The sequence below is a fragment of the Balaenoptera musculus genome, chromosome 21, assembly GCF_009873245.2.
Source record: "Balaenoptera musculus isolate JJ_BM4_2016_0621 chromosome 21, mBalMus1.pri.v3, whole genome shotgun sequence".
Lineage (NCBI taxonomy): Eukaryota > Metazoa > Chordata > Mammalia > Artiodactyla > Balaenopteridae > Balaenoptera > Balaenoptera musculus.
Genome location: NC_045805.1, coordinates 9,419,849 through 9,444,383, shown reverse-complemented (window position 1 = coordinate 9,444,383; position 24,535 = coordinate 9,419,849). Strand labels below are relative to the sequence as shown.

Below are 24,535 nucleotides of genomic sequence, written 5' to 3'. Positions count from 1 at the left end.
GTGTGTGTGAATTGTGGCCTTAAAAGTTGTCATTAATCGGCCTCCCCAGGCCCGTGGATTCCTCACTGCAGAAGGCTCTCAAGCAGACTGCTTCTCAGAAACGCACATTTAACACGAAATGGGCAGTCACTTTGCTAGAGTAAATTGCCTCTTTCAGACTTGCCATTGGCTTCTTCCGTGTGCGCCATTAATCTCTACGCAAAAGCAGGGTAGAAAGTGTCAGCAGCCACTAGCTCTCTCCTCCAGGTGGAGGGGCTGCGAGCTGCTAACACGTAACCCCAAACCCCCAGCAGGGGCATTTCACTCACTACCTCCTGTAACGGCTTCAAACTGAGCAGATCTCAGAAGCAGCGGTACAAACCTGGTGCTTCTCGAACACACAGATCCCCTACTTTATTATTAAGTGGCTTCGTGTGACTCTGCCTTTATCTGGCAGGATGTGTAGACACTCCTTAGAGTAAAGGTAACTTGGTCATTTGGGTAAACATTTTTATCTCAGTACAAAATAAAGGAGCATAGAACAGGGAGGAAATCTTGTTTTTAAATCACAATTTTATCTCTGTTATGAAATGCTTCTTATGTCACCAGAAGCTGTCAGACAGCTTCTGAGAGGATACAAGTCTCTACACTCCTATAAGAATTCCAAATACATCTTCTACTTGTAAAAGGGAGGCAGGTCCTGGGAACAGACTCTGTGATAATCTGAAACCCTTGAGGTCAGCATTTTCCTTCCCACCAGACCAGCCAGGGCTCTGGCCACCAATGCTGCACAACCACCACCTGTGTGACAGTCCAGGCAGGTGTGCACCTCTGCTAATCTCTCCCTCCAAACAGCCCTGACTGTCCTGTTCTGGGTAGAGCTCACCTCAGTCAGGTTTCAGGACATAAGCAATGTGTGCAAACAAGTTCACATTAAGGTAAGTAAGAAACATAAACACTGAATGAATTCCTGACATAATCAGGTGAGACTAGACATCCTGGGAGGTAAGCAGTCCCAGAAGATGGGACTCTCACTAACAGGAGCTGGAAAGTCTGGCTGCCCGGAACTTCCCTCTTGTAACGATACTCAGGACGCAGGAGACAGGAGATAAAGCCTGGGGCCCCCCAGCATGGAACTTCCCAACCTACACAGACAGATCGAAAGACTGATATATTATATATTTCTATTTAAGCATATTTTATATTCTTTATACATAATATAGTTATAGATATAGGTATAGATATAACTATATGAGACCCCCCTAGAGAATCACTCACAGTAAAAGATTTGACAAGGAATAAACCCACCATGAAAACGATCTGGAAAAAATTTTTTGAAAACAAAACTTGCCCTTTTCAGTCTTGGTTCTGTGCGGAAGAAGAAGAAATCATTGCCAAGAATTTATAACTCTAAGTCAGCATTTATATGGGTTCACAACCTAAATTCAAGGAACCCATGTGTCGCTACAAATCTCAAGGTGAAACCAGAATTCAAGGATATTCTTTAGTAGTGACCGTAGGAAACTGGCAGAAGCAAACCAAGTCCTCTCTGGGGGAACACGGCTTCCATCAGAGCCTCAAAGAACCTCCAGTGATCCAAGGAACGTGAGTTCACCGTATAAAAGAAAAGTAACCCACACCATCAGACAAGGACTTGGTGAAGACAAGGCCAGGAGTGAGAGTCCAGATTCCCAGGCAGTGGGCCTACAGGGACCTCAGCGGTAGATGCCTGTTCAGTGTGTACATATGATTAAGAGAAAGGCCAACAGTGTGACCAAGGAACAAGAAGTAACAAACAATTTCCAGGAGGCTTTAAACTAACCCAGTAGAGCCTCTGGAAATGAAACATAAATTAAAAACACACTGTATGTTTCTATAGATTAAAAAATGTAAGAGCTGAAAAAAAGATTACAAATGGCAGAAATCAAGATTAATACACACAAAAATAGACCTTAAGAAATTATTCAGAATATAGCACAGAGTTTTAAAAAATAACAGCTGTGGATATGAAAGTTCAGGGGTACAAGGGAGAGAGTGAGACGGTCTGCATATGACTTCTTGAAGCCTCAGAAGATGATTTAAAAATCAGGAAGACGCAATGCTTAAAGCTATGATGTGTGAGATCCAGACGAGGGCAGCTCAGGATGATGAGCAGAACAGCAAAGACAAGGAGAGGATCTTAGCAGCTAAAGGGTCTGGAAGGGAGGGGGAGCAATAGCGAGGCGGCCAGGGCACTGGGGATGGGGCCCACCAGCCGGGGACACCCCTGCAGACCCTTCAGGTGCTTTCACACCCGTTAGCAGAAGCACCACTTTGCCTTTTCCTGCATTGCTCACCCACCAGCCACAAAGAGGAAGAGAGCAATCCAACCACTGCATCATTAACAGAATTAAATTAATCACTAGGACAATCAACCTAATTAATTAATTTCAATTGGATAGCGGTTCAGTTAATCAGCTTGATCGGATTTGATATCTGGGAATGGGATCGGCAAGCCCTAAAGGACTTGGTTAGTTGGAAGGTGGCAGCAGTGACATTCCTGACAGAGGAGACGGGCATGTCTAATGGCCCTTGTTTCGAAAACAACTGGAAGCACATTTGAGACAAGTGGCATCAGAGCGTCTGATTTTTGTCTCTAAGGACGAGCTCTAAGCCAGCAGTATCAGCATCACCTGGGAACTTAGAAATACAGATTTTCTAAAGTTCGGACCCCACGCCAGACCTACTTCACCAGAAACTCTGGGGGTGGGTCCAGCAGTCTGTGTTCTAGTAAACTCTCCAGGTGGATCTGATGCAGCTAAAATTCCAGCACCGCTGCTCTTGGGGAATTTAAACAGCAGTATCAACAGCACTCGTCTGTGATCAGTGTTGCTGAAAGCGCAGGTTGGGAAGCCCCTGGCTTTGAGTTTTGTTGAGAGCTGTAAAACGTACAGGTATGAGGCCTTGGACTGCTGAGATGAGAGGAAGATGAGGGTCTGATAACTGCAGCTGCAGTTTCCTCACCTTAAAATAGGGCAGTAAGAAGACAAGAGAAACCAGGCAATGTTCTTTTGGACGACCACACTTCTCCTCTTGTCAGCGAAAAGAGGTTGGAGAGAAGGCGAGAAGTTAAAAATGAGAGGTTAGGATTGAACTGAAACATCGCAAGGCTTAGAGAGGAACAAAGGAGACAAGATGTGGGTGGTTGGAGAAAAGCATCCGTAGAATCACTGTTTCCCTGGGAACTCCAGGTTTTCTGATGCTCAAATCTCTAAAGGAAAAGACAAATCACTTATTGTCTCCCCACCTGTGTTCTTTCTTCCTCAGCTCTTCATGTGATGGGAAAACCCAGCAACTTGTTACAATGTTGAATTGTAAAGCTTCTGTCCTGAAGCTGTGGACCAATCTGAACAGCGAGATCAGTAATGTGAGATGAAATTTCCAGAGTTAACTCCCTACTCTGCTTAGTCCCCACTCCCACAAAATCAATGGCAGCAAGAATCAGAAGCCCGCCCAGACCAACAATGGGTCAGCGTCAACGCATTTGCCTCACAAGGAACACAGATGAACACACCGGCATTCTTTCAGAAGCAGGAGTGAAAGCCTTGGAGGGAACACCTTCCCTTTCGAGGAAAAGGCTTTTGACAGCCAGGCCGGTAGAAGCTGAGCTTCAAGTGTCTCTGCCTTCTGCTCTCAGAGGAAGGGAAGGGCTGGCAAGAGACAAAGGGAGACCTTGGCTGGCCGCTAATGGGGGAGGACGATGGTCCCAGGGAGAGGACAGAGGCCACGTTGAGGAGGGGAGCCTCCTGCATTTGCAGACACAGCAGGGAGACCTCAGACAGCCACAGGCCGGCCGTGCGACTGGATTTTGAGAGTTTATTTTACTTCGCAAAAGAGATGGAGGCTTCTTCTCACATCTGATTATAGAGACAAAGTTATGTTGTTTTAAGAAAAAAATAAAATGAAATACATACTGAAAGAAAGGGGTCCATTAAAATGATGTTACTCTAAGAGAAGATTAACTCCAATGTTTAGTGGATGTTTAAGCATGTATTGGGCAATTTGGGTACGAATACTATTATCGTCAAAATATGTCTTCCTTTACTTCTTGACTTGTAAATTCTATGTATCAAAATGTATCCTAAGGAAATATTTAAGAAAACTTGTTTAAAAAATACTAGCAATAATGAATGATATTTATAACAATTTCAGTATAGTAATAGTAAAAGTGCTGGTAACATCCTAAATTCACAACAAAAGGAAATGGATTAAATTAATTGTGGCATAGCTGCAAAATGGAAAACTCTTCAGCCAGTAAAATATATTTGGAAGAATGTTTATCAACATAGAAAAATATTTATAATACATGAAATGAAAAACAAACAACAAAAACAGTTATGGAGTATTTTGTCATATTGGAAAAAATTATTACATGCACATATACATAGAAAAAGCAAGGTTATATACCCAGATGTTAACTGCAAATTTTTGCATTTAAAAATAGAGATTTTTATTAAACAGCTTGTTTTTTATTTGCATTTTCCAATTTCTTTTATGCTTGCATTGCTTTGTAATAAGAAATCAAAAGTCTACCTCAATTAAAAAAAAATTAAGTACATTGTTTGAAAATAAGGGAAAATTGCATCTATTAAGAAAATAATCATTTCCTTTTGAAATGTAAATAAAAATCTGGTGGTTTAGTCGCCGGGATTCAGGGGAGAAGTAACATTTCATAATGTACGAATTTGTTTCCCTGATAGTCAATAGGACTGCCCAAAACAGCAGTTAGGAAACCACTAAAAATGAGTAACTTCCTAGGTTCCTGCCAAAAGCATACTCAAAGGGCCCTGATTTGCCTAGTTTTCACACCTCATTAGCACTTCTTTTAAACAGAGCTTTCAACCTGGCAGACGGGAGAGGATGTTTTCCACGGATAACAACCACCGTCATCAATCTTTTATTGATCCAGCCCTTCCATCCTTCCCTTGCCCTTTCCCACGGGCTGGCCTCACTCCCCTCCGACTTAATTTTGTGTGCGTCCCTGCCTTGCGGGTGGAGTGGGTATGGCAGATAGAAAACATATTCATACCTCTATAACTATACATCAACCTCTATAATAATTCCCAACTGAAAGAGCCAGGAGGTGTGAGTTTTCACAATGTTTCAGCAGCTCTGTCCTGCCTCTTCTGGAGAAGCTTTGATGCCCTCAGGGAGCAAACCTGGCATCTTCTGTGTCGTGGAAGGCAAGTTCAGCCCTTGACATGGTAACACCAACTGAGTTAGGAGCTGACAGCAATAACCCTGTTCATGTAAGCTAGTGGGGCAGGACCATTCTGTGGTGTGACTACAGACAGGGGCATATGACGGCCTGTACTCCTGAAAAACATCTGTGCTGTGACAGACAAAGAAAGGAGAAGGAACTATTCCAGATTAAAGGAGACCACCCAATGCCATGTCTGAGCCTGGGATGGATCTGAGGTCAGGAGGGAAATACAGCATAAAGCTCCTTTCTGGAACCACTGGCAATATTTGAAATTTGGTACAATGCTATTTTATGAAAGTATTAAATTAAGTTTCCTGAATTTGAAAATTATAGAGTTGTTATTGTTAAGATACTGATTTTGTTCTTAGGAAATAAATATTGACGTATTGGTTAGGGGGAGAGACAGAGAGAGAACATAGAAAGAACAAACATGGCAAAATGTATAAGGTTGGTGAATATGAGAGAAGAGTACTTAGTTTGCACTAGTCTTGTAACTATTCTGTAAGCTGGGAATTATTTCAAAGTAACTGTTATACTTGGTTTGTTTGTAGAAAAGTGTTGTATCTCTTCATAAAGCGTTGAAACCTACTGTAAATAGTGGGGGTTTGCAAGGAGGCAGAACATCCTCCAGGGTTTGGGCAGCCAATCAATGAACCACACATACCGAGTGGCTAGAGACGGAGGACAAAGGTATAACTGAGAATTTCCAGCTGCAGGTGGAGGTTTCTACCAAGAAGAGGACCCGCTAATTTGCTCTGGGACTCTGCTCCCACCACTGGAAACTGATTTGGTTCCTGACAACTACAACTTGTCTTCCTCTGTTGCTTCCATTCCCTGTCTACTTTCCTTTATTGCTCATGAATTAAGTGGGGTGAGTGCACAGGCACTGCATTTCATTTGCCTCTTTTATAAGGTGGTCAGTGGTACATTTTGATTGACATCAAATAGAGAGAAACTGATTCTGTGAATACATCCTCTTTCTCCACTGGTGACATGCTCATTCAACTTTTAATTTTATATTCTACTCATTTATTCTTTTACTTTAAAAAAATCTACATACCATGACTGATGAGATTCAAGCTTTTACATGTGTCATTATAAAATGATTTTATAATACTTTTATTTATAAATTTTATAATATTTTGTATTTAGTTGTTACGTATTATAGGAACATCTTTCTTTAAATGGGGTAATGTATTCTAAACAAAGTGAATCTGTATAGTTTTCCCTTCAGGTCAGGTGTCTTGTTTCAAAGATTTCTCATTTAAAAAGAAATCAAATGCCAAATAAGGTTAGAACTGTACAATTCAAGTTGTTTATTTTTGGTATCAGCTTAAGAGATTCTCAATAAAAAGGAAAAAAATAGTACTGGGGAGGGACTTTGCTGAATTACAAAGTCATGTGACTGGAGAGAGGGACAGAACCAGTTCACTGCAAACTTTTGCAAAGGTTAGACCAGTGATTCTTAACCAGGGGCTGTCTTGCCCTAGAGGGGACCTTTGGCTGTCACAACTGGGAGGCTACTACGGGCATCCAGTGGGTAGAGGCTAGGGTCCTTAAACATCCCACAGTGCACAGGACAGTCCCCCACTCACCCACCCCCTGCACCTCCCACCAGAATTATCCCACCCCAACATGGCATTGTCAAGGGTGAGGGAATTGATATTTGTGTATGGGTGTGACACGGATGAGGAGGTAGAGATTCAGACACTGCAAAAAAGTGGTCCCTGCATATAGGTCAGTAAGGGCAGAGCAAGGGTTGGACCCAAAATTTGCCTGCTTCAAAAACTGCTTACATGAAGCTCAGTCTAAAGCATTCCACAACCTCTCTGAACTCTTTCTTACTGTTCAAAACTCACCATTTACGACTCCACTTTCAATCTCCACAACCTCACGTCTCCAACATAACAGCCTGTGCACCAGCCAAGTGCCCTCATCCCTGCTGACGTAAGTCAGCGTGGCACATTACCAGTCTCTTCCTTTGCCCACTGTGTCTCACTCCACTGTCCTTTTCTCTTCCCCTGCCACCCCTCCCTCCCTCCTTCCAGGGTCCACTCACAGCAGACTCGACTCAAGGGTAAGAAGACAATGAGGAAGCGGCAAGTTCAGGAAGCGCTGTCGCGGTGGCCACTCCAGACCCACACGGCAACGCCTAGACCAGGCAGCCAGTGCCAGGCTGGGGGCTGATGCTACAGGAGGCAGCGGCACAGCCTGCCACAAAAACGCACCATCTACGCCCTGCCCGTCACTGCGGTGACTCGGCTCCCAGCCTGAGTCATCCCAACAAAGGAACCCAATCCTACGCAGAAGCCTAGTGCGAGCGGCCTGGGCGTGTGTGAGCTTCTGCCCACAAAGGATGTCACCTGAGGTTGTTCAGCAACCAATCCACAGTGTTGGTCATCCTGACAAAGCTCAGTTACTGGTGTTTTACAACTTAGGCTCTATTAAAGAGACTGTGTTAATAATGTTGACAATTTTGCTTACGTGTCCTGAGAACCTGAGGTGTCCTGTGTCAATGCAATCTGCCAAAGTAGCTGATGTCCTGTGAGCTTCATTACAATTCTCCACGATTTCCGACATTATACAGATGTCCTTATGTGCCCTTAGCTTGGGAACTGCGACTGAGCTTTCTGTGCATGACGAACACTGACGCTTACCTGTCAATGTACCCTGTACCCACACAACATCTGCATGCGTCGGCTACTTAACAATGCAAATATCCAACCCCCTTTAAAAATTTTTATGCAAATATCCAACCCCCTTTAAAAATTTTTATGCTTTTCTTCCTTATGGTGTCCAGTTGTGGTCCATCTCATTGATGGCTGTTGATTAGAACATACTGGATACTGCCTGTTTGCACTAGAGGCATGTAACAATCTTTTTTATCACAATACACTGAAATGTTTTTATAGAACTGGGCTAAAATAATCATTTATTCTGAAAAGATGAAACGTAAACATATTAGAGGGTAAATATGCCTACTACTAAGGAGTGCTATCTATATAACTATTATCATCATGCAGGTATTTTTAATGTAGCATGCTACTTTTCAAATGAATTAAGATGTACTAGACACCAAAAGTCACGCAGTATTTTCTCTGCTTTATGTATTTTCTGCTACTTGAATCTGGACCTCAAACTTAATATTAATCTTGGAGCAAAAACAACAACTCCTACAAATCTACCTGCATTTAATTAAATGTTAGAGGAAATCTAAATGTCTACTGTTAAAACTGATATTAAAATCTATCAATGATATTAAATTCACTAGTACCAAATTGTGGCCTTATCACACACTGTATAAGTTGTCAAATTTGGGAGTATCTTGCTAGATGTTTTATCCATTTTTTAAGTACGTAAACATTTTATCCATAGCTATTTAGCTGGATGCTTCCTCCATGGCACAGGTAGTTTGATATTACACTGTCTAATTTTTATGAATAATCTTAAATGATAAGAGATACTAGAAAAGAATAAACAAGCCATATATTATAATAAAAAAGTGATTATACCTTTATTTACAAGCGCTCAATGTGCTTTAATTGAAGCAAACTATGCTGATGTGGCAAAATGAACAGGCAAAAAAAAAAAAGAACTGACTGTGTTCGGGGCTAAATTCAGCTGGGCTGGTTAGAACGAGAGGGTCATGAAGCTGGCCCCCTGCCCAGGCTCCTGGCCTTGATTCCATTCTCACAGGTTGTACACTCTTAGTTATTCTAAATATCTGTAGGCTTATGACTAACTTGGTCTGCTGACTATGGATGTGCAAGGGAATACCCTACTAACACTTCAAAGTGATGAATCACCAAGGTCAGCCTCACACAGACAGGGCATCGATAGCTCAATGAGAAGACCCGCCATCACTTCCAGTACACAAATGCGGGTTATGCTGTAGAAAGTCTTTGCCCTTCTTGGTGTACCTTGAACTTGCCAAGGACTTAATGCCTCAGGGCCTTTGCACATTCTGTCCCCTCTTCCTGGAACATTCTTCCTCCACTGATGTGCATAGCTAGCCCCTTACTTCATTCAGGTCTCTCCTCTAATGTCACCTTAATAATGTAGTCTTTGCTGACCACTGGGAATCCCCATGTGCAGCTTTATTTTACTCCAGAACACTGACTACTATCTGATACACTATATCTCTCCTTGTTCGTTTTCTGTCCCTTCCCCCACTCCCTGCACTGGACTATAAACTCTCGGAGGACAGGGGATTTATCTGTTTTGTTCACTGCTGTATTACCAAAACCTAGAACAGTGCGGTACATAGTTAGAACTCAATAAACATTCACTGAAGGGATAAATTACCACCACTGAAGACTGAAGTCCCCTGTATTTTAACTACATAAAAGCAATAATTAGCACTCCTGGCACTAGTAGTAACACTCAAGTTCGATTAAAACCTAATAAAAGCCACTTAAAAATGCTTTCTATCAGAAAACAGCACTTCATTAAGACACATTTATCAATGGAAAGCTTCACTTCTCCACACATGTACTTTATCACCTGAAAACACTGTAAAGTCACATATTTCAAAGTTTAAGAATATATATTTTTTTAAAAATTATCCTCCTTATTCAGATGTTGTCTCACATAGATGTAAGGGAGCTACATTAGAAATGATTTAAAAAGAGTGAGGTGTAGTGATTCCGGTCCTTCCTCTATTTGACCCTGGCCTGTAACGGCCAGCTCTCCACCATCTCCAAGGCAGTGATTGGCAGAAGCCCAGCTGGAAGAATAAAGACCCCAGTGAGTGTCTGGCCACACCTCACTGGTGTCCCACGAGGGTCCTGAAAATACTTGTCTCTAAGGAGTAACACGTTTAATAACCAACACATATTTCATAGATGTGATTATATATTTCTTTGCATTCTCATACCCAGAAATGACAGCATCAGTGTTAAAAATCAACACTTGCTCTCATGTCTGAATCTGACAGTTTCATTTCACCCATGAGAGCCCACAGTTGTGGGCTCATAAAAAGTATGATTTGAAATTGGATTATTGATGTGAGAAGTCAAACCACCGCACAGAGGGGCTGAGTACACAGCATCCAGTTAGGCAGAAATCGCTATAATTATGTCTCATTTGTGTTAGCCTGGTGGGTGTTTGCAGGAAACAACCTTACCACCCACTCACGTTTCTCTTTATACCAGGAGCCACACAGGTATGCACACTCACACACCACTGAACACAGCGTAGTTCTCAGGGATATTTTAGTACTTACCTCCGGCCTGACTGAACTGTACACGGTACTTTGTAGGGACTGATTGAAAATAACATTGTTAGCCAGAACTTAGATATAATAAAAATATAAAGCTTTATGAAATTATGTAAGAACTTATGGTGGAGTTTGGAAAGATAAATATTTGGTGTCCAGTTGACATTTTTTTGTCTTAGACCAAGTGCAAATGTCAGTTGTGTGTGTGGGTGTATGAACGCATTTATGTTTAGGGGAAAAAATACAGAAAATGGTACACAGCATTCAAAAAATCAAGAGAAAACAAAAGTCTAAATCTGAAAGGTTAAGAGAAATTAAATTAAAAAATAGGAATTAGCCATGTATATATGGAGAGTTTAGGAGAGGAATTAAATTTCTGCATAAACTCAGAGAACCCACACATCATTTTCAAAATGAGTTGGCCTTTCTTTTGCTAGGTATGAGAGACTGAGGAAACTTGGTCAAAACTGGCTGAGTCTCAGGTCAGAGCAGAGGGGGCTCTGGGCATCTCTGCAGGAGACAGAACTCCAGGCCTGGAGCCAACCTGAACAGACTCAACAAACGTCGTCCCCACTGGGTCTACCAATTAGCCCAGTGCTGTCATGGGGGCCAGAATCCATAGGGCCCTACTAGATGCCTCATCACCTGCTTCCCACCCACCCACTGGACCAGGAGACAGGCACTAGCCTCCACACAGTCCAGCCCTGAGCACCTTGTCTGGCACTTGCTGCCATGTTGGTCTTGATGCTTCTCTGGAACAAAATGTCATGTGTGTGGGGGGCAATACAGCAAAAGCTCTCTTATCTTCTCATTTTTCTTTAATTAAAACAATCAGTTAAAGAGGGAAACTATTTTTTAAAAGTGCCTGTGCTTCTTTTAACTAGTTTCTTTTAATTCCAAACGTGAAGATGTACACTGATTTTCCAAACTTCAGCTCTAGAGCTAACACACTTTCTTCTGAGTATAGGTCCACAGGCAACACAGTTTTTTGCAAAACCAATTCATCAATGACCATCTAAAACTTTCAGTTTTTAGTGACTATAAAGTAAAGTGAGAACTTAAGACCCCTGAAGGCTACCGGAATGCATAACCCTCCTATTCTCTAAAAAGTGTTTTCCCCCCACAATTTTTTGCAGTCATCTTACCTACAGCTAATTTTTATTTTTAGCTATTTTTCTATGGACAGAATAACTCGCTTTAAAAAACCTCATGTATCATTGGTTTATCTGAGATTTTATTAAATTACATAATTATGATGACAAATGACACTGACAGAAATAGTTCTGGCACAAATGCAAAACCAGATTCTGGATGAGCCCACACCATACCTGCTGAGAAACCCAGCCCCGCGAAGTACTAGGCGGAACCTAGCTCCTCCCCTAGTAATGACCATTCAGCCAGCCAGCTGCCTCCAGCAAGAAGCATTAAAGGAGCCAGTTAATCCTGCAAGTGAAGCGGACTTTGTGGAAGCACACACCACACACAAACACTTCTCCTGTATATATGCCCGTTCTAAATCATTTATAACTTAGCACAGACTTGCAATCAGGCAGTTAGGTATTATGTAAGAAAACAAGAGAGGCTGGCTCTAAAAGCACAAAAGAAGACAAAGTCTTCAAACGTTTTTAAGACTGAACCAAGAGGGACTCATGGCAGATGCACCAGACTTCATTTCACAAGAGAACAGACAGGCATAATCTTCTCTCTGTGAGGCCAGGAACAAGAGGAAGGACTGGGTGTCCCAAAGCGCTCTCAAATTTATTCTACGAATCCCAGAATCCCTTTCCCTGCAGAGGGTTGGTGAAATAGCTTTTATTTCACCACTAAAACTAAAATTTAAATTGGAAATCCCTCTGGGAAATATGAATGTGAGATATTTCTGCCCATGTCCAAATCCCCCTGGCATGCACAAAGCTGCTCCCAGAAGACTGTGGGGTGGGTAGACTCAGTACAGAGAGGGGGGAGAAGGTCTCTTGAGGAAGGTGATGTCTGAGCACAATGGGAATGTTTCCTCCCACAGTTAAGAGGGGGCTGCTGCAGGAGAGAACATGGGGGCACCACTGAGAACAGGAAGGGAAACAGGAAAGCCAAAGTGAGTGCACTCAACCCAAAACATTCCCCCAACTAGCCAAGAATCATGAGGCTTCAGGCACAAAGGTATAACACTACTTTCTCAGAAAACCTTTCTAAGCAGTAGTTTTCATTTTACGGGTGATCCGTGCTCTTCCTTGTTATTTTTCCTCTCTGTGGATGACTTATACACAACGATTGAGATCTCCATGAGAGTAAAAGGCAGTCTTTGGTGGAGAAAAATCTGCACTGGGAGCGTTTACTAGGCAACAGTGAAAACTTCAGTCTCCTAATTCCCCAAAATAATCTTATATGCTCAAGCAGGAGCAGAGGGCAGAGAGTTTGGGTTGCTCCATGGAGCCTTTTTCTCTCCTTTCTTCGTTGCTGGTACAGCTCTTTTTTTATAAGAAGGACTTTAAGCATTGGAGATTGACTTTACCAGCCAGCCGGCAATGTTTAGGTGTGGGTGTATGACCTAATCATGGCCAATAAGACATGGAGGAAAGTCTGTGGGGCATTTCTGAGGAAGACATTCCCCTCGACAAGTCCCCACCCCTCTCTTACTGCATTTGGGCATTCATTGCCCTGGGAGAACAAGGACAGTGTCTGAAGTTCTCCAGCAGAAGGTAAAAGTCAAGAAAACACTTAGGAAGTTGACCCAGGAGCTTGAAGTTACTGAGCTATTAAAATAACACTGGATCCCTACCTTCAGACTTCCTGACATTGAGAGAAACAAAACTCTGTGGTTTTAGCCACTTTAGGTCAAATGTTCTGCTACTTGCAGCAAGAGACCCCTAACTCCGGAAGCATAAAAATAAAGAAGAAATAGGGCATCAACACACTCACCTAAAGCTTAGATTTCCAGGGACCTCAGTCATCCAGAAGACAGCTATAAGCTTAGCAGACAGGCTAAACTAGACAGGCCTATGAGTGGAAGCACAGAAACCATATAAGCACCTCACGCACTTTACCCCCAAGAGCATATCTGTAACTATCCTAATATTTAGAGTTAATCCTAAAACTGCACATCACAAGGAAACATATAAATGTGAGCAGCACCGTAATGAGGGCCCTGTGTGAGCAAAGGAGAGTGGTCACTAGGAGGAAAGACCAAAAACATAAAACACAATCAATTAACTTGAACAACGTGTACTCACACCAACTCTGCCCCAGATGCAGTGTGAACACAAATAAGCACTGCCCCGCCCGCAAAGAGCCCAGGTCACACCTGGGAGTGTAGGGGGGACACAAAAGAAAAGGATTAAAATTGCAGGTAATACACGTGATGGCAGGTTCATATAGAGACAGGGTTAGAGGATTCTGGAGGAATGTGGAAGGATCCTACCATTACAGCAATGTGGAATATTTAGGTTAGGAAAAACAAGCTTTATGATGCAAAAATCCTTGAGGGCATCACTTATTATCACCCCATATCAAAAGTCCCCATGTTGAAAAAACATATATATACTGTCTAGAAATACTGCAGAGAAAATATATTTTTGCTTTTCTGCAATTAAAATTTATGGATTAAAACATTTTCTCTGACAATTTAAAATAAATTTTAAAAACTAAATTTGGTGAATACTGACTAAGTGTGTTAATTTTTAGACTTTTTCCACTCTTTAGAACTTTTAGCCTTGAGGTCAAGGTGACATTTTTGTTTCAAATATTGCCGAGAATTTGAGCTACATACTTTTGCTGACAATAGCAGAAATTTTGTGGAGTATGGTGTATGTGATGTGGTTATTTTTCTTGCCTCAGAAAGAAATTTTTTCTGTGTATGAGCCTGCTTATTCTGTGATCTTTTGTGTTGATAATCTGATCAAAATATATTTAATGAATAAGATAAAGGTATGCTGCTATTACAGTATGGTTTAAATGCTTTATGCCACATTTAGTTAAAAATGAGGCAAATAAGACATTACATATTAGGATTTTAAAAAGAGTAATGTGTTTTCTGTTAATACTTTATATAATGAAACAGATTCTTTTTATATACATTATGTAAACCTATGTGATTTTAAAGTAATGCTGGATTTGGTAAAGGGTTATAGAAAGTACCATAATGCATACTCCTGAACATATATGCAAATATAATAGGGGGGAAATACTGAAATACCACTTAATTAGTTGTCAGTGTTTTATCTTAATCTTAGTGTCTTTATTGTGAATGAGGAGATAATAGGTAATAAAAAAGACATGTCTGTAAAACGTGTACTAGAATATCACTGCTCAAATTTGGAAGCATTTGTGTTCCATCATGAATAATCGTTTGATGAAGAGGAATGAATTAGCATTTGAATATACTGAAAATCAGACATCAGAAACAGGTCAGCCTCTTGAACACCCCAGAGAAGCCTGGTGGAAAAGATTTCTCTGTTTATATAAAGTTCAAGTCCAGAACACAAACACAGGGCAAGGAGCTTTCAGCTATAAAATCATGAATCTAGCAGATACACCCTTACTGAAAGGCTGACCTGGTGCTGGCCTGGGGCTGGTACTTCTGTGACGTGCCTGCCTCCTTGAAGTTCATAATCTACTGGAGAGTGACGGGTGACACCCAAATAAACAAGATATAATTTGCCAGATCCTGATAAGTGCTATGGAAAAAAAAAATCTGGGTACAGAGGACAGGGAATTTGCAGGGTAGGGATGGAGCTTCCATGTTATGTAGAGGGTCACGTAATTCCTGATAACTAAGGCTGGGCCTAATTCCATGCCAGTGGCCGAGTTAAACCCTAGTGTTTTGCAGACGTCTCCAGCCGTTTTCAGGAAGACTCCCTCACCACCTGGACATTACGATGCCACTGTTGGCTTGCTAGCCAGCAGGATGACGTGCTCCTTTGCGTGAGGACACTGAGGGGGCTGGAGCCAGGCGAGCGTCGCCTTGGGGCCGAGTCAAAGCCCATCTCTTCTGGGCCTAACCCTCCCACAGTCCAGAGGAGCCATTTGGAAAAGAGAAGCAGCAGCAAATTCCAGGTCTGGAGGCGACCTCCTCAAACTGGCACTAAGTATGATTACTTTTAGAGAAAATACTCAAAGGTGTAAGATTTTGCTTCTTCCTTTTCTTCTTCTCATATTTTCATCTTCTTGGAGTCTAGTGTTGTTTCTTTGTTTGTTTCATTTTGTTTTATTCTTATGTAAAAATACTGAAATCTGTATCATATGAACCTGTATAAAGTAAATAAATAAATCTTCCGAAAAAAAGAAAAAGACATAATTAAGTAAAATAAGCATAAGTTCGCTACAGGCTAGAATAAAACCATTCAGCATTTGTGTACTGAGGGGAGAAGTTGGCCTGCAGGCTTTTACAACACTTTCTGAAGATGTGATTTTATGAGAACAGACAATTCTGACCCTAGTGTTTGACTACCAAAACATAAATGTAATTTGTGTAGGAAGCTCCTGCTTCGGGCATATTAGTCCCATTATGCCTTAGGATATTTAACTAACAAAAGAAGGGAAAAGAAGTTTAAGTAGGTCAAATAAACATAGCAGCCCACTTTCTGGTGCTACACGATTACTGTGTGTGTGTTTGCTTTCCTGTTATAAACCTCATCTTTTCCACTTGGCCTTGCAAACGTGTATTCTGGGCTGCAGGCGACCCCTTCTTGCAGTAATGTGCCCTGAGGTCGCTTGAATGTAACCCAGTTCCCAAACTGGTCTAGCTGCTGGCAGGTGATAACATCACCAACTACACTGTGGTTGTATTTTCATTCACTGACTTTTTCTCTTACATGCTCACTCACAATAGTTGCATTAAAACTGATTATAAACGGCAAAATCATTCACATCCAGGAAAGGTCTACACAAGACTAAATATTTGTATAACCAACAATTTTTTTAAAAACTAACATATTTGAGAATATTTAGGTAACTATTTAAACACTTCACTTGTGATAACCTTTTATAAACAAAGAGTGAGATCCTTCTGGAAACTGGATATTCCCTTCAATATTAATTTGGAAAGCAGGCATATTAACTGGGATCTTACAGGCTCAGAATTTTAATGCCAAGTCCTTATAAAACAGATGCAGCTTAAATCCACTTGTGAGCAAAAAAAAAAAAAAAAAAACAGTTTGGAACATCAAGAAGCACTTTCCTCCAGTGAAGAGACTAAAAGAACAGTGAAGAGTGAGAAGGAGGGGTTTTAAGGAGAAATGCTATTTTGGCTCAGAGTTTACATTTGCCCTTTTCTCACTGATACCAAATCTGTGTCCTCTTTTCAAAGGACACAACTGACCCTCTGGCACTTGGCACACTTAACACATCCCCTGTTCCTTTCTCTCCTTCCTTGATGTTTCTGATATGATTTTCCGGCATCCCATCTTATTCTTCTCTGCATTTCATCCTTTCTCTTAGTTCCTTGGCCCGCCCTGGATAATATAATTCACACACATACCACCTCTGCAGGTGTTATTTGAGATGATGTGGCCACAGCCCCCAATCTCTCCTCTCCACCTCTGCACTCCCTCTGAGCCACACGTTTCTGGCTGCCTACAAAAACACTGTGTTATGCAACAAAAGGATATTAAAAATTGTCCAAACTTCTATTTCACTTTAAGAAACAAGTTGTATGAAAAACCTACAACCAAGATTACTCTACCCAGCAAGGATCTCATTCAGATGTGATGGAGAAATTTTTTTTTTTATAGTTTATCTGTAAATACTTTCATCGGCACCGTTTGATTTGATAATGCGAGACTGGTCTAAGGTAGCAGTTTACAGTTTGGGGTCTGGACCCAGGATATTTAAGATCAAATCCCCCTCGGATACATATGAGCCATGGGATGTTGTGTACGTTCTCTGTTACCTCATCTATAGGACGGGGATGGTTCTAATGTCCACCTCATGGGATTACTGAGAGGATTAAAAGTATTAGTAATCAGCTCGGTGCCCAGCATGAAGCAAGTGCTCCATGAACGTGGACTCGTTGTTGTTGTTGTTCATTTGTTAAGACTCTAGGACAGGCTTTTCTGTACACAAGGCTGCCTCTGACCTACAGAAATTCCTTGAGGCAGTGCAGACAACACTAACACACGTGAAGCAGAAGTAAGGGCCCAAACTCGGCATAGTTAGCAGTTTTCAACACCTGTGTCTTGTGCTGATCACTGTGGCTGGAGATGCTTGGAGAGGAGGAAACAAAGGATGGAAGAGCGATAGCCTTCATAAAATGAGCGACGCTTCAGACATACGTGTGGTCTGTACACAGTGGGGAGAAGATGGCAGATTCGTGGCAAGGAAGTACAACATGATGGGAGAACAGAACAAATGAGAACGGTGCATCCAGGGGCTGGAGGAGAGAGGGGCCATGAAGCAGACCTTGAGAGAAACAAGTGGAAGATTTTTATTCCATGTGGTCAAAGATGTTCAAAGACGGCTGTTTTGCAGTTGTGTCTACAGGGGAGCAAAACACTTACAGTGACCTTTTGGAAATGCAGTGACTCTTTATCTACACACAAGAGGCAGACTCTAAGATAGTTCATGAAGTCGAACTTGTGTCTAGTCAAAATCAGCCTGGAATCGACAGCGAGACAGTGAAATACAACATGATCAACAAGGAGCACAGGAGGTCTGCATTTTCCTTCTCAGGCTCACTAGGGTGTATGCTCAGAGTAAAATGATCGTGTTATTTAAATCTTTAAAATAAATGCACTATTTACGGGCTTCCCTGGTGGCGCAGTGGTTGAGAATCTGCCTGCTAATGCAGGGGACACGGGTTCGAGCCCTGGTCTGGGAAGATCCCACGTGCCGTGGAGCAACTAGGCCCGTGAGCCACAACTGCTGAGCCTGTGCGTCTGGAGCCTGTGCTCTGCAACAAGAGAGGCCACAATAGTGAGAGGCCCGCGCACCACGATGAAGAGTGGCCCCCGCTTGCCGCAACTAGAGAAAGCCCTCACAGAGACGAGGACCCAACACAGCCAAAAAAATAATAAATTAATTAATTAACAAGAACAAAATAAATGCACTATTTATTCTCTCTCTCTCTTTTCCTCTCCATCTCTCTCGAACTTAAATATATGTATAAATGTCAGGAGTCCACTTTATTTGTCTGGCAGCAGGAATTAAGGAAAGAGTAGACGTGAGCAGGCCTAGTGCCCACAGGACTGTGGGTGCCGAGGGCCAGAGCCAGCAGCGCCCTTGGGAGAGGAGGGGGAGGGGAGCTGAGCTAGATCAGCCGACAACCTTGTACCCTAAACACAGAGAAAGGGGTAAGTAACAAAGATCTTTAAAAAGAATAAAGAAGGCTTTCTCCAAGAGCCTAAGTGTTGATACTATCCGCAGACACAGGAAATTCGGAGAAGAAAACATATTTGTCAAAGGTGAGGCTCAGACATTCAGTCTGGGAGAAGCCAAGTCTGACTTTACTATGAGACCCTTAAGCAGATGTTTTCTGGAAGCAGTTATGGGACATGTGGCTAAGACTCCACAAAAAGGATAGGATTCAGACATGTCTTTCATAGCCATTGAGACAAATGCTTTGTTCAAACGTCACTGACGTTGATTGTAAGTCTCCAGCAATCAGATGGGTCAGCGAATCAAAGTTTGTATCTCAAAATTAAAATGTTTGTCTTTATACAAAGAAAGGTTTTCCACTCCAGTTCCATGTCAATCACATAAACAATTCTCCTCCCAAACCCTGTTAGTTTGGACAAAATGGAAACTGGTAAGAAAGCACAGATGACTTAGTATTATTCATGTGTAGGATTTGTAAAATATCTTATGGGAATCATGTTGATGGTGGGTCAACAGCACTGATTTTTTCCTATGAGGAAAAATCAAGTAGGGTAAGAAATATGGATTTTCACCTGCCTTGTATTATTTTATTGGCCACTATACCATTTCAATGAAAATGGAAAAATCAGGACCATTTTCTCTCTTTTCCATTATACGAAGAATGGCTGAATCTTCATCTCATCACAGTGTTGAGTACAGATTTCTAATTAAGATGTCCAGATTCACACTGAAAATAGGGAGCACATCCTAGCACCATTAGAACTATCCACAAAGCTATGGAGAGTCAGGATTAAAGCTGGCAAGAGTGCGTCATGAAGGCAACACACCATACGCTCTGAAGACTAAAATTTCCACAACTAAAATTCCACGAAAATATTTTATTTTATCAGGATTTTGTCTATCTATGCATCAAAGAATTCAATGTATTTTTAAAAGATTCCTTTCCTGTTTGTGTTTATTTGGGATATTTATAATATATACATACACACATGCATATATATATACACACACACATACGTATGTGTATATAGATATATATGCATACATATGTGTGTGTGTGTGTGTGTGTGTGTGTGTGTGTGTGTATAAAGCTACCCATGTGACTGATTTTTCTTTTCTTTTACTTTTTTATTTTATTTTATTTTATTTTTTTGGCCATGCCACATGGCTTGTGGGAATCTTAATTCCCCAACCAGGGATCGAACCCTGGCCCCTGGCAGTGAGAGCACCAAGTCCTAACCACTGGACCGCCAGGGAATTCCCTGACTGATTTTTAAATGACATCCAAGGAACATATACAATCTAAAGGGTTAACAATCCTTATAACAAGAATTTTCTACTTGGTTTGAAATTTAACATCCTGAATATTAATCAATATATTTAAAATTACTGCTACAATATTAGGTTTTAGTGTCTCCTTTACTTTTGTATTGTTTTGACCAAATAAAATATAATTTGTTAGGAAAATAATCAGTATCTTGGTTCTTTGTTATCCAACTTAATTTTAATCAAATAATTGACTCGACGGGGTTCTAAATAACCCCTGGGTAAAACACGAAAAAATGCACTTAAATAAGATAAACACAAAGACAAGTCTCAGGGTGTGTAGAACCAAGGCTATAGATCTTACCTAAAATGAATTAAAGTAAGCACTAAAGTACAGCGAGGTATTTATCTAAGGCAGCAGCTTGAAATCTGAAATGTCCCTCAGAGCAACCCTAGAAATGGTTTGAAGATTAGACAGAGATTCTGTTTCTCACCCATTTATGAATTCAGTGTTAGGTTTCCGAGGGTTTGTTTTTTGTCTTTGTTTTATCCAACATACTAGAGAGAGCTCCTGCTTCTATTCCTTATGCTTCTTTCTTTAGCATCATTCTATTCACCCCTCTCTCTCAAGCTCATGAGAACTGATGTGAAGAATATGCCTCAAAAACCATTAAATGATGTCAATGTAAATATCTGTCTATTTAAAAGTACATGTTGGTGCTCCTTCAGTAATGCAGACACTGAAATTCAAATGACAGAGAAGGTTAGCAGGTACCCCGCAGAAGGACGACTTGCAAATTCACGAAGCATTCAATATTTTTGTCAAATATATTTCAACAAAAATAAAGTGCCTCCAGGCAACTCAATAGAATATCAATAGAATATCTGTTGAGAGAATGAATAGATGTCCAGGTGAAAAAACTTACTGGAAATCCCAAGCCCCAGTTTCCTCTAGGGAAAATGGAAGTAACAATAGCACCCTTCCTACCTCATGGCAAATTTTCTGTGATGCCAAGGAGGTGTAGGCATGAAAACTTTTTGTAAAATCTCAGGTATGATCTAGTTACTCCATGAACATTTCAGGGATCATAATTGGCAGTAATAATCAGCTTTTAAAACTCTCTTAGGATTTTTATTTCATCAGATTGAATAGTTAAAAATTTTATAAAATTCTAGTTTTATGATCCTTTGTTTATATCTAGTATTTTTCTCAAGACATAGTAAGGTACTGATTTTTTTTTTTAAAGCAAAAACTGATTCACTTACATATTTTCCTAAAATTGTATCAGGTGCTTTACTTAGAAGGAATGTGTTTCAATCAGGCCAGGCCCAGGTCAACTGCTGAAGGCCGTGAAAATAGCACAGGCACCCTGTTGTCCTCTATATGCTCTCTTTTTAGTTTATTCTCATTTCTTAGCGAACCATGGCCCTTCCTGTCAGGAACAATAACTTGCTCATAAATAAACTGAAATTAATGCAGTGATGACAGTAAGATTATTATTATTATTACTATTTTTTTTTTGGCACTTCAACCTAAAAGATGGGGCTTGGGAAGATAAATAGCTTTACACAGAGGACTAGATTTTAAACCGTGGTTTCAACAAAGTAAGAGCAGTAGAGAAGAGACCATTTGCTGCATCAGCCTTTGTCCAAACCTCACCATATACACACCACTGTCTAACAATGTTGGATTGTATCTCCCACACCTCAGAAGATGAAGCTTGCCATTTTAAATGGGGTGCTGTGACACATTGCTAGTTTGTACAGGATGCTATATTCCAACCTTGGGCATTCACAAAGCATTTCGACTATTATTTTCTGGTGTTTTTGAAATCGTAAAGTTTTGTTTTATATATACTCAACGAAGTTTTCAGTTTGTATAAATGATTTCATCACGGTATCAATCACACCAGAAAGTTTATGATGATACATTTTTAGTTTCATTGTATTTTCAATGAGAATGAAACTATAATAATTCAACAACAAAAACACAATTGGTTAAATAAAACCTGAAGAAAAAAAAAAGAAAGAAAACTTTTTTCACTTTCTAAGTATATTATTCCAAAAGGGTTGAGGTAGTTTTAGAGGCTTTTCAAATATTTTTTTTCAAATCTTGTCATCTAGAATAAAATTTTTCTAAGGACAAGGTTTCTTACAATGTTTGTAGAAATTGACAGAAAAGAGCCTGATGTGTTCATAAGATTTTTATAACGTTTATAAGATTTAAAAAATTCAAACTTTATAAACGAAAGGATTCCAAACCATAACTCAAGAAACAGATGGAGAATCTTAAGGTCTTCCCAATAGCTCTTGGACCCAAGGACTGACCAATGATTATCTTCCCCATTTTAAATGTCATGTGTGTCAACACTTAGAATATGCTCCTACATCTGGTTACCACATCTCACAAGGAATAAGAAAACTTCAGTTTGGGAGACCAATGTTAAATACTCAGAAATTCGCAAGACAATTGCTAAATATAGTCATTATAATAAGTGATTAAATTATGTAAACAAAATTAAAACAATTATATTAAAAATAGAGGTAATAACTACTCAGATCACATAAATTCCTAATTATTTTACTGTATTTGGCATTTCTCTGCACTCCTGAGGTTTCTGTCTGGTGGAAATATTACACAAGAGAGGACTACTGCATACCTCTTCCCAATGCCATGTCCAGTGACACTATGTGGATAGCCAGGAATTGGTCAACATGGAAGGGTTTAGACCAAGTAGATAGAAAATGCTATAAATTGAGCTCTTCCCCCCAGTGAACTGGTTGTGAACCATCTATCAGCACACCACTGAGCACAAGAGATCTAGAGAAAGCCCCCACTCCATTTCCATAATCAACACCGCCTTTTCTGTGGCAGTGCTCATATGTGCATGTCAGCATTCTTCTAAATTGGGGGGCATTTCAACAAGGTGTCGAAGGATTATTTTAAGTTGAAAGAAAAATAAAATATTTTTAAAGCACTTTTTTGAATATTGTTTTTGTGCCTTGTCTTTCTTCTACTGAAAACATTTTCATACTCTTTTACTTTAATACCTATAATTATTTTGTGAGGTTGTCATCCTTTTTCCTCATATGGAAACTGAGACAAAGAAGTTTAATAATTTACCAAGGCCCTACGACTAGTAAATTAGATTCACACCCAGGACTTCAGACTTCCAATTTATTTATTTATTTATTTTAATTAATTAATTTATTTATTTATATTTTTGGCTGTGTTGGGTCTTTGTTTCTGTGCGAGGGCTTTCTCTAGTTGTGGCAAGCAGGGACCACTCTTCATCACGGTGCGCGGGCCTCTCACTATCGCGGCCTCTCTTGTTGCGGAGCACAGGCTCCAGACGCGCAGGCTCAGTAGTTGTGGCTCACGGGCCCAGTTGCTCCGCGGCATGTGGGATCTTCCCAGACCAGGGCTCGAACCCGTGTCCCCTGCATTGGCAGGCAGATTCTCAACCACTGCGCCACCAGGAAAGCCCCCCTATTTTTTTTTCAAATAAATTATACCTGCTGTGCTTAGCTTGATATCAAAATATTTTGCCCCAAATTTTAAGATGTAAAGGATATTCATTAATTTTAAGCTGGCAGTTTGCTTATTTTTATTTGATGCTATTTATTGACTTAAAATGTGACAGTATTAGGATACTATGTTTTAGAAAATTTAGAAAAATGTAAAGTTTTGGTTCCACATAAGCAAAAACCATGACCTACTCTCATGTGAACACATTCAAATTAACAGGTTAAAGCCACATGTATAAAGTTTATCCTATTTAAATTTAATGATGGCTTATTATAAATATGGAAATAAGCAACTTTATATATTTTTCTTCTGAATAACTCTCTAATACTTAACATTCTTATTTAGATGTAGATTTTGGAATTTTTCCTTTCTTGCCAAATGATGTGCATATATTCTAGCTTCTTTATATGCCATCCAAAATCAGACTGCACTATCCTATTCCTTTATTTTGATCTCTTTTGAACCCAGTTTCAGATAATGACATAGAAGGTAAATACAGTCATAACATTACTGCAGCTGGGCAGACTCAGCCTCATTCTGAATGACATAGATCATATTCCAAACTGGCTCTAGGATTCCCATCAAAGCATTTATTATATTCACCATTGCTACATATTTTATGCAGTTCCAAATTCTTTATTTGGATTCATAACAATGTGGAGAAGAACTTGGCCAAATTTTACCCTTAAACTATCTTTGGATAAAGTGCAGTAAGCAAGGTCATTTTGAAACCAACAATTCTAGATTTGGACAAATTTCACTTAAAAAGATCAACATATGGTGGGAATGTAAATTGGTGCAGCTGCAACAGAAAAAAACAGTATGGAGGTTCCTCAAAAATATAAAAATAGAACCACATGATCCAGCAATCCCAATTCTGGGTTCACATCCAAAGGAAATGAAATCGCTATCTTGAATAAATCTGCACTCCCGTGTTCACTGCAGCATTATTCACAAGAACCAAGACATGGAAATGAATGGATAAAGAAAATGT

At 40.3% G+C, this 24,535-nt stretch overlaps 1 protein-coding gene and 1 non-coding gene across 2 annotated transcripts in view; one reads left to right on the top strand and one right to left on the bottom strand.

Moving 5' to 3' along the window:
* CSMD1 (CUB and Sushi multiple domains 1) overlaps positions 1 to 24,535 on the bottom strand; it is a 1,821,542-nt gene that overhangs the window by 543,317 nt on the left and 1,253,690 nt on the right. The window lies entirely within an intron of this gene.
* Positions 20,732 to 20,833, top strand: LOC118888099. The gene has a single exon (XR_005018244.1). It is a non-coding gene; the product is annotated as a U6 spliceosomal RNA (small nuclear RNA).